The sequence below is a fragment of the Cervus canadensis genome, chromosome 5 (genome assembly GCF_019320065.1).
Source record: "Cervus canadensis isolate Bull #8, Minnesota chromosome 5, ASM1932006v1, whole genome shotgun sequence".
NCBI classification, from domain to species: domain Eukaryota; kingdom Metazoa; phylum Chordata; class Mammalia; order Artiodactyla; family Cervidae; genus Cervus; species Cervus canadensis.
This window is the reverse complement of record NC_057390.1, coordinates 51,754,305-51,768,005: the sequence shown is the minus strand read 5'-3', so window position 1 is coordinate 51,768,005 and position 13,701 is coordinate 51,754,305.

Sequence of the window (13,701 nt, the reverse complement as noted above, 5' to 3'; positions counted from 1 at the left end):
TGGGAGAAAATAATAGCAAATGAAGAAACAGACAAAGGATTAATCTCAAAAATATACAAGCAACTCCTGCAGCTCAATTCCAGAAAATAAATGACCCAATCAAAAAATGGGCCAAAGAACTAAACAGACATTTCTCCAAAGAAGACATACAGATGGCTAACAAACACATGAAAAGATGCTCAACATCACTCATTATTAGAGAAAATGCAAATCAAAACCACAATGAGGTACCATTACTTGCCAGTCAGGATGGCTGCTATCCAAAAGTCTACAAGCAATAAATGCTGGAGAGGGTGTGGAGAAAAGGGAAGCCTCTTACACTGTTGGTGGGAATGCAAACTAGTACAGCCGCTATGGAGAACAGTGTGGAGATTCCTTAAAAACCTGGAAATAGAACTGCCATATGACCCAGCAATCCCACTTCTGGCATACACACTGAGGAAACCAGATCTGAAAGAGACACATGCACCCCAATGTTCATCGCAGCACTGTTTATAATAGCCAGGACATGGAAGCAACCTAGATGCCCATCAGCAGATGAATGGATAAGGAAGCTGTGGTACATATACACCATGGAATATTACTCAGCCGTTAAAAAGAATTCATTTGAATCAGTCCTAATGAGATGGATGAAACTGGAGCCCCTTATACAGAGTGAAGTAAGCCAGAAAGATAAAGAACATTAAAGCATACTAACACATAAATATGGAATTTAGAAAGATGGTAACGATAACCCTATATGCAAAACGGAAAAAGAGACACAGAAGTACAGAACAGACTTTTGAACTCTGTGGAAGAGGTGAGGGTGGGATATTTCAAAAGAACAGCATGTATACTATTTATGGTGAAACAGATCACCAGCCCATGTGGGATGCATGAGACAAGTGCTCGGGCCTGGTGCACTGAGAAGACGCAGAGGAATCGGGTGGAGAGGGAGGTGGGAGGGGGGATGGGGATGGGAAATACGTGTAAATCTATGGCTGATTCATATCAATATATGACCAAAAATAAATAAATAAATAAATATTAAAAAAAAAAATCCTAAAGGAAATCAGTCCTGAGTATTCACTGGAAGGACTGATTCTGAAGCTGAAGCTCCAATACTTTGGCCACCTGATGAGAGGAACTGACTCATTGGAAAAGACCCTGATGCTGGGAAAGACCGAAGGCAAAAGGAAAAGAGGGTGGCAGAGGATGAGATGATTAGACAGCATCGCCAACTCAATGAACATGAATTTGAGCAAACTCTGGGAGATGGTGAAGGACAGGGAAGCCTGGCGTGCTGCAGTCTATGGGGTCACAAAGAGTCAGACATGACTTAGCAACTAATCAACAACAACAACAAAATTCATGAAATATTCGAAGAAACAAAGAATGGCAACTCTTTGTTTACCTTTACCACCAAAGAGTGGGATATGACTGAGTGACTGAACTGAATTGAACTTTGTTAATGAGGTTCCATTTAAAATTTATTGTTTTTGTCTGTCATCCTTATATTTAACATTTTCTTAAACCACATACTTGGAAAGCGATTACATCACTGAATGCAGTGCATTTCTTTTATCTATTTAGTTTTTAACACATAGATTTCTATGTCAAGGAATTACCTGGGGTAATGAAAAGACATGCTGCTGTCATTACCCTTCTCCTGGTATGATATCTCCTTTTTCCCTCCTTACCATAGTCAGACCCATTGGAATAAACTGAAATAATTCTTTATGTGACACATGGATGAAAAATAATATGCTAAGTTGCTTCAGTGGTATTCATCTGACTCTTTGAAACCCTATGGACCCTATGGTAGCCCACCAGGTTCCTCTGTCTATGGGATTCTCCAGGCAAGGATACTGGAGTGGATAGTCATTCTCTTCTCTAGGGGATCTTCCAGACCCAGGGATCAACCCTGACTCTCTTATGGCTCCTGCATTGGCAGGCAACTTCTCCTGATCTGATATCTTTTTCTCTCTCCTCACCATAGTCACCATAGTCAGAAATGATTCTTTATTTGACAAATGGATGCAAAATAATGTACTTTGTATATCATAATATTTGAACTTGGTTCCACTGTTCTTACTGGTTTACACTCTTGAATAAAGTCATCTTTTTTTTTTTTTAACCACACAAAAACAAATCAATAAAATTTAAACTGTTTAGTTTTTTGTTGTTGTTGTTTTGTTTTATTTATTTATTTTTTCCATTTATTTTTATTAGTTGGGGGCTAATTACTTTACAACATTGTAGTGGTTTTTGCCATACATTGACATGAATCAGCCATGGATTTACATGTATTCCCCATCCCGATCCCCCCTCCCACCTCCCTCTCCACCTGATCCCTTTGGGATGTTTAGAGAGAACAGCATTGAAACATGTATATTATCAAAGGTGAAACAGATCACCAGCCCAGGTTGGATGCATGAGACAAGTGCTCGGGGCTGGTGCACTGGGAAAATTTAAACTGTTTAGTTTTAAACGTGCAGTCTCTAGCCTGACTTAGAGAGCACCTGTGCATGACTCAGTGAATATGTATAGGAATATTATCTTATGAAGATAGTACATGGTCATTTAAGAAAAATATTAAATGAATTAAGCAAACATTCTAATTATATATAAGCATGAAGGCAGGAGAAGTAGGGGATGACAGAGGATGAGATGGTTGGATGGCATCACCGACTCAATGGGCATGAGTTTGGGTAAGCTCCAGGAGTTGGTGATGGACAGGGAGGCCTGGTGTGCTGCAGTTCATGGCATCATAGAGTCAGACATGACTGAGCGACTGAACTGAGCTGAACTGACTGTTGTATCCACACTACCTGTGTATAATGTTACCATTATTTTGATAGCTATCCAATGTGATGTGTTTGTATGGTTATATTCTATAAAACTTAGTTGACTGCCTCACAAATGGGACAATATATATATTTTCCATATATATGACCAACATTATATCTAAATTTATATCTATCCAAATGCTACACCATATTTTATTTAGTATCTATAAGTAGCTACCTAGATTTTGCCTCATTTTTCACAACTTCAAATAACAGTGATATACATCTTTATACACACATTATTTTCTATTACATTTTCTTCAAGACTATTTATTATAAGTGGACTTTTTGAGTCAATACTTGAGCATATTTTTTATATCCAATATTTCTATTAAATATTCTGTAAGTATTTTACTAATTCGCATGCAGTGCATGAGATTCCCCATCAATTATAACTTTTAAAATCTTGGCCAGTCTAAAAAGCAAAGCATTTACAAACCTTATTTTTGAGTTTTATTTCTGAGTATGTTGACCTTCTTTAGTATTAATTGAACATTTCTATTTATTCTACACCACAGATAAAGTCTGAGGAGTCAGAATATTGAAAGGAAGACATGACATATGTTACCTACAATTTGTCACAAATTATCTCCCCATATTAGTATGAAAACTGATATAAGCACATTACTGAGTATGTAGTGAATCTGTTCCAAGTAAAATAAATGACATCTCAGACCTGGCTGCCTTTATGGATGCTGCCTACAACATCCCTTTGAGTCTTCTTGAACTTACTATCCAACATATCTCACATTTTTTCAGCCACTGCAGATATTTGCATGGTTACTTTTAAGTTTACTAAAAGTAAGCTATTAGATAAGAAAGTTCACAAAATAATGTAAGTAGGAGTACAGTATATATCATTATTAGCTTGAAGATCTTTATTATGCTCCTTAGAATATAACATTAAAGACACTGGCTAAATTGAAGTCCATTTTTACAGTAGATCTTCAATCAGGAATTATGCTTTCTGACAAAAAAATATATTTTAATATCACTGTTTTGACTGATGAGTAATTTTTGAGTTAATGCAGGAGAGGTGCATAAATTTACTTTCCAGCTATGGTTCTTCCCAGTAAAAGGCTGAATAATTAAGTTCTACTACAAATACCCAGCTTATGTGTGTTTCTTCATTTGGTAGGTTAACATGGCCCAAATCCATTTAAAATCAATGTCTTTCATAATAGAGTGATGTTTCTTAGATATATAAATTCATTAAATTTCCAGTAAAGAGGATGATCTTACAACCAACAAATATTCTTTCAGATATTCCTCACCTATTAGTAAATGTAACTGCTCACAGTCTGATGAGTTTCAGGTCATTGACAACATCAAAAATTTAAGTCACTAGTATTACAAGCTAAATGTCTTTAGTATCAAAGATTTTCTTCAATATTGTAGATCAAGATCTTTTCTAATTGTTTAAGATGTCACCATTTTAAGGCATACTTCCCTGGTGGCTCAGATATCTTCCTGCAATGCAGGAGACCTGGGTTTGATCCCTGGCTCAGAAAGATCCCCTGGAGAAGGAAATGGCAACACACTCCAGTATTCTTGCCTGGAATATTCCATGGACTGAGGGGCCTGGTAGGCTACAGCCCATGGGATCACAAAGAGCCACACACAACTGAGTGACTTCCCTTCCTTTCCCTTTTCTTTTTCATTTAAATACAGAATATCACATGCACACACATATGCTGCTGTTGAGTCATGTAGTATAGGCTAGGTTACATTACAGCAATGAATATTCCCAATAACAAATGGTATATATTTCTGACTAATTCTACATGCTTACCATGGGTTGGTCAGGATCTTAGGTTGATGAAGACTTTATCTCAAAATATGTTCTACCATCATTTTAACAAAAGGAAAGGATTTTGCCAATGGATTCTGGCACTGAATGTTCTTACCAGAAAGTGATCTTGATGTTTAATTTTATGTGTCAAAGGAGTTAGGTTATGATGCCCAGTTGTTCAATCAACAATAAAATTTTCTGAAAGAGAAAAATTCTGTCTCCAGATTATAACACAGGAATCTTTTTTGAGTTTCCAACCTTCTCTCACACAGAATTTGGACTCAAAATTGAAATATCAACACTTGCTTAAATTTCCAGGCTTCCAGTGTGCTGGCCTACCATGCAAAATAGAGACATTCTAGCCCCCACAATTGCATAATTCTGTGTTTAACTTTTTGAGGAATCAACAGAATATTTCCCATGATGACTACACCACTGTACATTTCAACAGCAATGTATGAGAAACCCAATTTTTCCACATTCTCATGAACACACTTGTCCTTTTCATTTTTTTTCTATAATTTTAGCCATTTTAGTGGGGATGAAGTAGTAGATGGTTATTTTAAAATCAAATAAATTTGATATTTTATTAATCTTGTCCATTTTTATGTTTTCTATTTTAAACATTTGGATCATATATTTATAGTCTTTCTAATAATTTTATTAAATTATATCCATGATTGCTTTGCTTTGGCTTATACTTTCATATGATGAGTTTTCTTCTGTTTGAGCTCATATTTTCTAGGAGAGAAATAATTCTGTGAGAATTATTAAAGTCCTGGATTGAGCACTTTTTTTCTTCAAAAAGGATTTCCTGAAGAGTGACCAAGATGGCAGAGTAAGAAGACTCTGATCCCAACTCCTCTCACAGACACACCAAAATTACAACTATTTACAGAACAACTAATAATAAAAAACTAAAGCCTATCAAAAAAAATACCTTCTACAACCAAATATATAAAAAAAAGAAGCACACAAAATGGGCAGGAGTATGGATTCGCAGTAGAGTCAAGACCAATAGGAGGATAATTACAACTTCAGAGATTCTCACCAAGGAGTAATGGGCCTGAGCCCCACATTGGACTCCCCAGCCCTGTGTTTCTGTACTGGAAATATGAGCTCACAGAAAGTTTAATTTTGAAGGCCATCAGGACTTGCTTTCAGGAGATCCAGAGGGCTGTCACAAAAAAATATTCCACTCTTAAAGGATGCACACAAAATCTCACATGCTCTGGAACTCAGGGCAGAAGCAGTAATTTGAAAGGAGTCTGGGTTAGACTCATCTGCTGGTTTTAGAGACTCCCCCAAAGAGGCAGAACACAATTGGAGCTTACCCTGGAGACACAGACACTGGCAGCAGCCATTTTTGAAAGCTAATTCTACTGCACAGACAATGGTATAGACAAATGCCATTTTTTAATCTTTCCTGTAGCTTATTAGCAGTGGACACTACCCAACCTACCAGCATGCAGTATGCTTTAAGACTCCCTGATCCCTGTGACATTGCCCTATCCACCAAAGTAAACAGGACAAGACTCTCTCCACCAGTGAGCAGGTATTAGCCCCAAGACTAACAACGCCCTGGTGTAGAGGCCCCAGGAATTATGTCTACCCACCAGTGAGCTAGCCCCAGTCCCAAATACCCCTGGGGTTCTGCAGCCTGCCAACTCATGATCCCAACAACCAGTGGCAACCAACTGGAAGGAGGCCAGCCATGCCCACCAGATAGCACATAGGAGAGTCCACCACAATAGAAGGACACATGGAGCCCAAATAGGGGACATCCCAAGAGCATGTAGTTCTGGTGATCACAGGAAATGTGATGCTGGGAAGCATTGGGCATTTCTTATAAGAGACCACTTCTTCAAGGTCAGGAAACATAACCAGCCTACCAACTACACAGAAATAAATATAGCAAATGAGGCAACATAGGAACATATTCCAGACAAAAAACATGTTAAAATCCCATAAGGACTAAGTGAATTGGAAATAGGAAATCTACCCAATGGGCTTCCAAGGTGGAGTCAGTAATAAAGAAACTGCCTGCAATGCAGGGGATGTAAGAGAGACTTGGGTTTGATCCCTGGGTCAGGAAGATTCCCCTGGGGGATGGAATGGCAACCCTCCAGTATTCTTGCCTGGAAAATCCCATGGACAGAGGAGCCTGGTGAGCCATAGTTCATAGCATCACAAAGAGTCGGATATGACTGAAGTGACTTAGCATTCATGTACACAATCTACCAGATAAAGAGTTCAAAGTAATGATCATAAAGATATTTAAAGAACATGGAAGAAGAATGGATGAGCAGAGTGAGAAGTTAGACACTTTCAATAAAGAGCAAATAGAAAGAGGAACCAATGAGAGATCAATAATTCAACAACTGAAACAAAAGATACAGTAGACGGAATCAACAGTGGATGATACAGATGAACAGCTCAGTGAGGCTAGTATATACTGTAGTGGAAATAACTGCAGTCAAACAAAGAGAAAGAAAAAAGAATAAAAAGAAATGAGTACAGTTTCAGAGGCCTCTGGGACAACATCAAGCATACTGGCATTTGCATTATAAATGTGCAGGAAGGAGAAGAGAGAGGGGGAGAAAGGAGCAGAGAGCATATCTGATGTAATAATAGTTAAAGACTTTCCTTACTCAGAAAGGAAACAGATGTCTATGTCCAAGAATTACAGAGAGTCTCAAACAGAATCAACCCAAAGAAGACCACCCGCTATAATTAAAATGGAAAATATTAAAGATAAAGAGAAACCATTGCCGGGCATGGTGGCGTGTGCCTGTAGTCCCACCTGCTTGGAAGGCTGAGGCTGGAGGAGAACCCAGGAGTTCTGGGCTGTGGTGCACTGGCCGATCAGGTGTCTGCACTGAGTTTGGCATATGGACACCTCCCGGGAGCGGGGAACCACTAGGTTGCCTAAGGAGGGGTGAACTGGCCCAGGTCAGAAATGGAGCAGGTCCAAACTCCCATGCGGATCCGTAGTGGGGTCATGCCTGTGAAGGGCCACTGCATTCCAGTCTGGGTAACATAGAGAGACTCTGTCTCTAGAAAAATAAAGAGAGAGAGAGAGAGAGAAAATATTAAAAGTATCAAGGAAAAGTAGTACTTTACATATAAGAGAAATCCCATAATACTATCAGCTGACTTTTCAACAGTTTATTAATAGATTTACTTCCAAAATGGAGAGAATAGCAGCACTTCATTTCCCTTTCAAATAACTGCCCAGCCCCTAATTTCTCTATCTCATTTTTAGTTAACTGCCAATTATAATTTTTACCTCTTATTTTTGCATGATCAAAGTTGTATGGGACCCCAAAACACTTAATCTTGTGAAACCTGTCTTAGTAATTTTAACAGAGAGACAAAGTGATTACTATAGCTATTACTATTACTATTCGTCCTTACTATTGGTTCTTGGTGGATGTGGGGCTTGAGGGTGACAGTGGAATTTATCTACAAAGTAAATTCTCTTGCTCGTTAAGATGCTTATGAATATTTCTCCCACCTAACTGCAATAGTCTCCATAAAACTCCTGCTTTATGGTTCATATTCCCCAGTAACTTGGACATTTCTGGAAATCAAACAACAATGTTAAAGAGATACAATCCAAGAGTGCTTTTGAACCTTAAAATTAAGAGAATAATATATTATTCATGGGAGCAAAGCCTACAGAACCCAAAATCATGGTAGCTATATGGCAACCATGTCTATGTGCATGGTTTGCTACAGTTATATGTAAAACAGTAAAAAGCAATATTTAAATAGCACTGATAATACTAATAGAGAGCTTGTTTTGAGCCTTGTACTGTTTTAGGTGCTGGACTTTAGAGCTAGAGAGGTTCTAAATTCAGGTCCAATATTTGATAGTTGTGTGACTTGACACAGACTTCTAACTGCACTGATTTTCTGTTTATTTCTAAAATGAAGATATATAAGTTGCTTAACAGGATGGTTGTTCAGGTTAAATACATGATGAACTTAACGTTTTTAGCAAAGACCACGCACAAAGTGAACATTTGCTGGTATTTAAATTATTTCCCACAGACTAGCCTCAGTATGTGGATTTGTGTGTGAGTGTGTGTGTATTGTTGTCTGTAACTTAGAAAATCCAGCAAATTAGCTGCTCCACTTTGGTCAAAGGATAAGCTAATGAATTTTCATTTTCACATCTTCTTTAAAGCAATTATGTTTAACTTACATTTCTTTCATTCTCCCAGTTCCTTATATAGTCCTTCACTGGCTTTGAAGTCATAGAGTTTGACACAAAGGTGATGAGATTTCCATTTCAAAATAGAAAAAGCCATGGAATTTTTAAGTGGTTTAAAGCATAAAGTTCTCAATTTTGTTACTCCAGAAAACATAAAATTACTTTTACTTGCTTCTTTGTTTTTGATGAATGCTGTGGTCTCAAAGACTAAATATTTAGCTCATCCTCAAACCCTCTTTCATATAGCAAAATAAATGTGGATATATGTATAGATAGATTTATACATATTTATAGAGATAGATTTTTATTCATTGATTTTTCAATGAATAAAGCACTGCTGCTGCTGCTAAGTCGTTTCAGTCGTGTCCGACTCTGTGTGACCCCATAGATGGCAGCCCACCAGGCTCCTCTGTCCCTGGGATTCTCCAGGCAAAAATACTGGAGTGCGTTGCCATTTCCTTCTTCCAGTAAAAGCACATCCACTCACAAACAAAACAGAGGAGGGGAGATTATTGATAACCTATAGTCTTTAAGATTCCTGCTAAAGTGGGCTGCATAAACAGGAAGAGTAAGTGACTGCCTTTATTGAGCGAACCAGAGGGTGCTGTTTAGGCTAAAAATGCCACCCCATCTAGGACTTTTTAAGGTCACTATATGAATGCAAAACTACATTTTTGGGGGAAGTAAAAAGAAGTGAAAATAATGTGAGGGAGAAAATGTTTCCAGATCATCAAGGTCAAAAATTTTTGATATCTTAAAAGTTTTTATTTTAATTTTTAATTAGAGTATAATTTCAATATTGTGATGGTTTCTGCAATACATCGACATGAATCAGCCATAGGTATATACATGTCCCCTCCCTCCTAAATCTCCCTCCTGCCTCGCTCCCCATCCTACCCCTCTAGGTTTTCTTAGAGCACCAGTTTTGGGTTCCTTGCATCATACAGCAAATTCCCACTGGCAATCTGTTTTATATATGGTAATGTATATATTTCAATGCTATTCTCTGAAATTATCTCACCCTCTCCTTTACACCTTCAATTTTAATATTTTTTTTTTAAAGAAATCAAGTCTTTCAGAGCCAGAAGATATATTTATGGTGTGAATTAAAGACTGAGATGAAAGAAATGTGATGAGCAATGAAGAATGACCTGAAACCCAGTCACCTGGTTAGGATTACTGTCCCCTATTCATTTTAATATGAATGATGAAGAGGTTTCAGGATGGGGCAGGCATGACGTAATTGGAAATACATATTTACAAAAAACTTTTTTTCTATTTGAATGAAGGGACTCCAGTTTCTCTATGGCATGTATTGACCTATTGCCATGTTTTGTATGACCAGAAACTAAGGACGCTAAGTAAGGTCTGGGGCACTTGAGAGGTTTTTTTTTTAAATAAATCCGAAGGCTTCTTACATGGTGATGTTGATGGCTGAATTAGAATTAATGGTGTCTGTTTCATATAATCCTATCACCACTCAAGTGAAGCAAGGCTGGATGATAGGAGTGACCTTACAAAATGTATCAGCTTGTGAGGGTACAACTGGGATCCAAAAAGCAGATCTCAAGTTCTAATTATTTAATAAAGTTTTATAACTGAATAGAACAAGATGCTGCATGCAAGCAAAATAGTCTTCACAGTTGGTGCTAAATATTTCTTTGTTAAGTAAATTAATGAATAAGTAAATAGCATTGTTCCTCAGCTCAGTGGGATATTTTGTAGTGTGTTAAGATCATAGTATAATTCTGTTTGTTCTTGGGACACACAGGAGACTTTCAATAAAGACCCAGCTTATATGAGATAGAGTATGCTGTTGCCCTGTCCTCTCCATTTTGAGGCTTTCATGTAGTTCATCTACAAAAATCAAGAGAAAAAAAGGTTTTCTTAAATGATTAACCTTATCACTAACATTTTATTTTCAGAGGTACATACATTTGAGCCTTTAGAGTTCTTAAGCATCTTCTTTCAAATAATAAATTCTAGGTTTCATTCAGCCTCTAATTTCAATAATGTGCTCAATCACACTTGGATAGATATTGGAAAATATTAATAACATTTATTGTTTCTGAAGAATCAGCCAAGAAAACAATATTGTCTATATTATAGCTTTGATGAGAAAGAGAAAGGATAAGGGCATATAATGTTCAGATAACTGGGCATTTAAGGCCTACATAAAAAGGCCACATTTACAAAGTGACAAGGCTTTATCATCCAATAATATATACTATATCCATATTTACATTTTTATCCATTTAAGTGGATTAATAATTGGACAATAACTCCAAGTGATTGATAATGAGTGCTGACAGTTTTGTTTTTTGGAATGATAATGGAGTCACTACTGGGTGTATCTTCAATGTCAATTATAACTGATCAATTAATGGGAAAATGACAGCATGAGACTGTGTAGTTGTCATCCTTATAAACACGAATTCTAAGGAATGCCAAAGTTGTTGTTGCTGTTCAGTCACTAAGTCATGTCCATCTCTTTGCTACTCCACGGACTGCATCATGCCAGGCTTTCCTGCCCTTCACAATCTCACAGAATTTTCTCTAACTCATGTCCATTGAGTCAGTGATGCTTTCCAACCATCTTATCCTCTGTCACCTCCTTCTTCTCTTGCCCTCAATCTTTCCCAGCATCAGGGTCTTTTCCAATGCCTAAGTAATGGTAACAAAAATATGATACACCCCCAGAGCAATACAATCAAAATGGTACAGAAAAGACAGAATAGTGAGGCCCAGTTTGCTTTTCTGTCAGCTCTAACCTGTGTGTATCTCCTTAAGCAAACAATAGCATCATAGATCACACCAGCCCATAGCCCAAGTAATTTCTGTAATGAATTGGCAGCAGAGGAACAGCGATCATTACATTTTTACTTTTACCCTTTGTATTCAGTTGCACAACTAAGGACAAGGATTCAGCTTTTTATCTGGATTTGTGTTGGGGTTTGTTATGTGAAATGTCTTCAGTATTCTCAAATAGCCTCTCCTCTGAATATAAAAACTGTCACCCTCAACAAAACACAGCAGTCCAAAGAGACCAACACTCAGTCTCTTTTTCCAGATGTTGTAAAGGAATGAGTGAGTTCCCAGAATGCCCTGGATTCATTTCGCTGTGAGATGTGAAAGAAATACAGGTTTTCTCACTCCAGTCAGAAACCTGTTAAAGCTCTGAAGCATAACACCAGATATTTCTTGCACAGTGGTTTTGTCCTATTGATTATCATTTACATGCTAGTCTTATTCCTATTTAACCAGCCAACCAGTATTCCCCATAGATCTTCAAAATGGCTAATACCTGATGGTGAATTGTACACCACTGGAAAAATGTTTATTTTGATCTACTTCAACAATTGCTGTACATCTGTAAGATAGGTGACAATTAAAACTTGATGAGGGAATATATCTTTTCTGCATCTTTAACTTCACAACCAACTGCGTCTTCTTTAGAGGCAGAGATCAGATATGATGTGTCGGTCCTGTGGTATAATTACTCTATGCCAGAGTCCCAATGGCTCAGTGGGAAAAGAATCCACCTGTAATGCAGGAAACACAGGAGATGCAGGTCCAATCCCTTGGTCAGGAAGATTCCCTGAAGAAGGACATGGCAACCCACTCTAGTATTCTTGCCTGGAAAATCCCATGGACAGAGAAGCCTGGAAAGCTACAGTCCGTGGGGTCACAAGAGTTGGACATGACTGAACAACTAAACAGCAGCAGAGGAGTCCCATTATTAGTGCCAAGAAAGACTTTGACAGTTATTGAAATATGAATAGGTTATATTACTCTTAGGCTTTTATGCAGCTACACTAAATTTAACTGTAGATTGAGAATTATTTGCAAGTATTCTTGACCTATTTAATAGCAAAACAGGTTCCAAAATCCAAATCCACAAATCAAAAAAAAATTTTTTTTATGCTATAACCACCATTAACCTAAATCTTACCATTCAGCCTTTGTTTTTAAGTACAGAAGGTGAAAGCAAAGGAGAAACTATGATTTGCATGTGTGTATATGTATTTGTGATGAATAAAACATTGAGTTAAATATTACCACATATATCTACCCTAATGTTTGACCATCACCAATTTTTTTTTTTTTTTTATTTTAGAAAAGTAAAATTAGAATGTTCAATTGCTTTTGTCCAATGTCCCAGGGTTACTAAATAGCCAGTACTCTACCTTGGATAATTCTATTACCAAAGTTCAACTGCAAAAAAAATGGAAATTCCTTTGAATTTCTTTCAGGGACATCTTAGGGTGTTCTGATTAAATAGTGAATATAAACACTGGGGTTTGTTAATCTTCTCTGTTGTTCTTATTCATCTTGCAGGCTTTTCCTGCACACACTAGTTAAGAAGAGAACGCAAGAGAATTTGGGAAAGCCAGCAATGAGAGGGGGTGCGCTTTGCCTTTGGGCCAGCACTCTGTGCAGCACTGTGGCTCTTTCCTTCTGTTTTGCTCTCATTCCCCTCTTCACAGTGGAGCTCACCTCTTCTCTTTGCTAGTGCCATCCAGGTAGCCCAGGCTTCCGGCTTGTTTTCTAGTATGTGTGATTCTGCTGCAGAACTGCGTGGTTTCACTAGTTGTCACTACTCATGGCCAGGATGTTCCAGGATTGAGTCATTACCAACACAATGCTATTCCAGCCTTCTGGTTCAAATCTTGCCAGAGTTGAACTTTTCATAATTCCTACCTTTGTTGTCATCACTGCATCTGTTTCTGCTAATGTCAACTTTACCAGTTCCCTCAGAACTACCAGATTGCTCACAGAAGTAGGAGAGTATTCTCTAACCCTTTAAACAGGATTCAAAAATACCCATCTCCTTCTCCTTTCCAGTAGAAACACTGGCATCA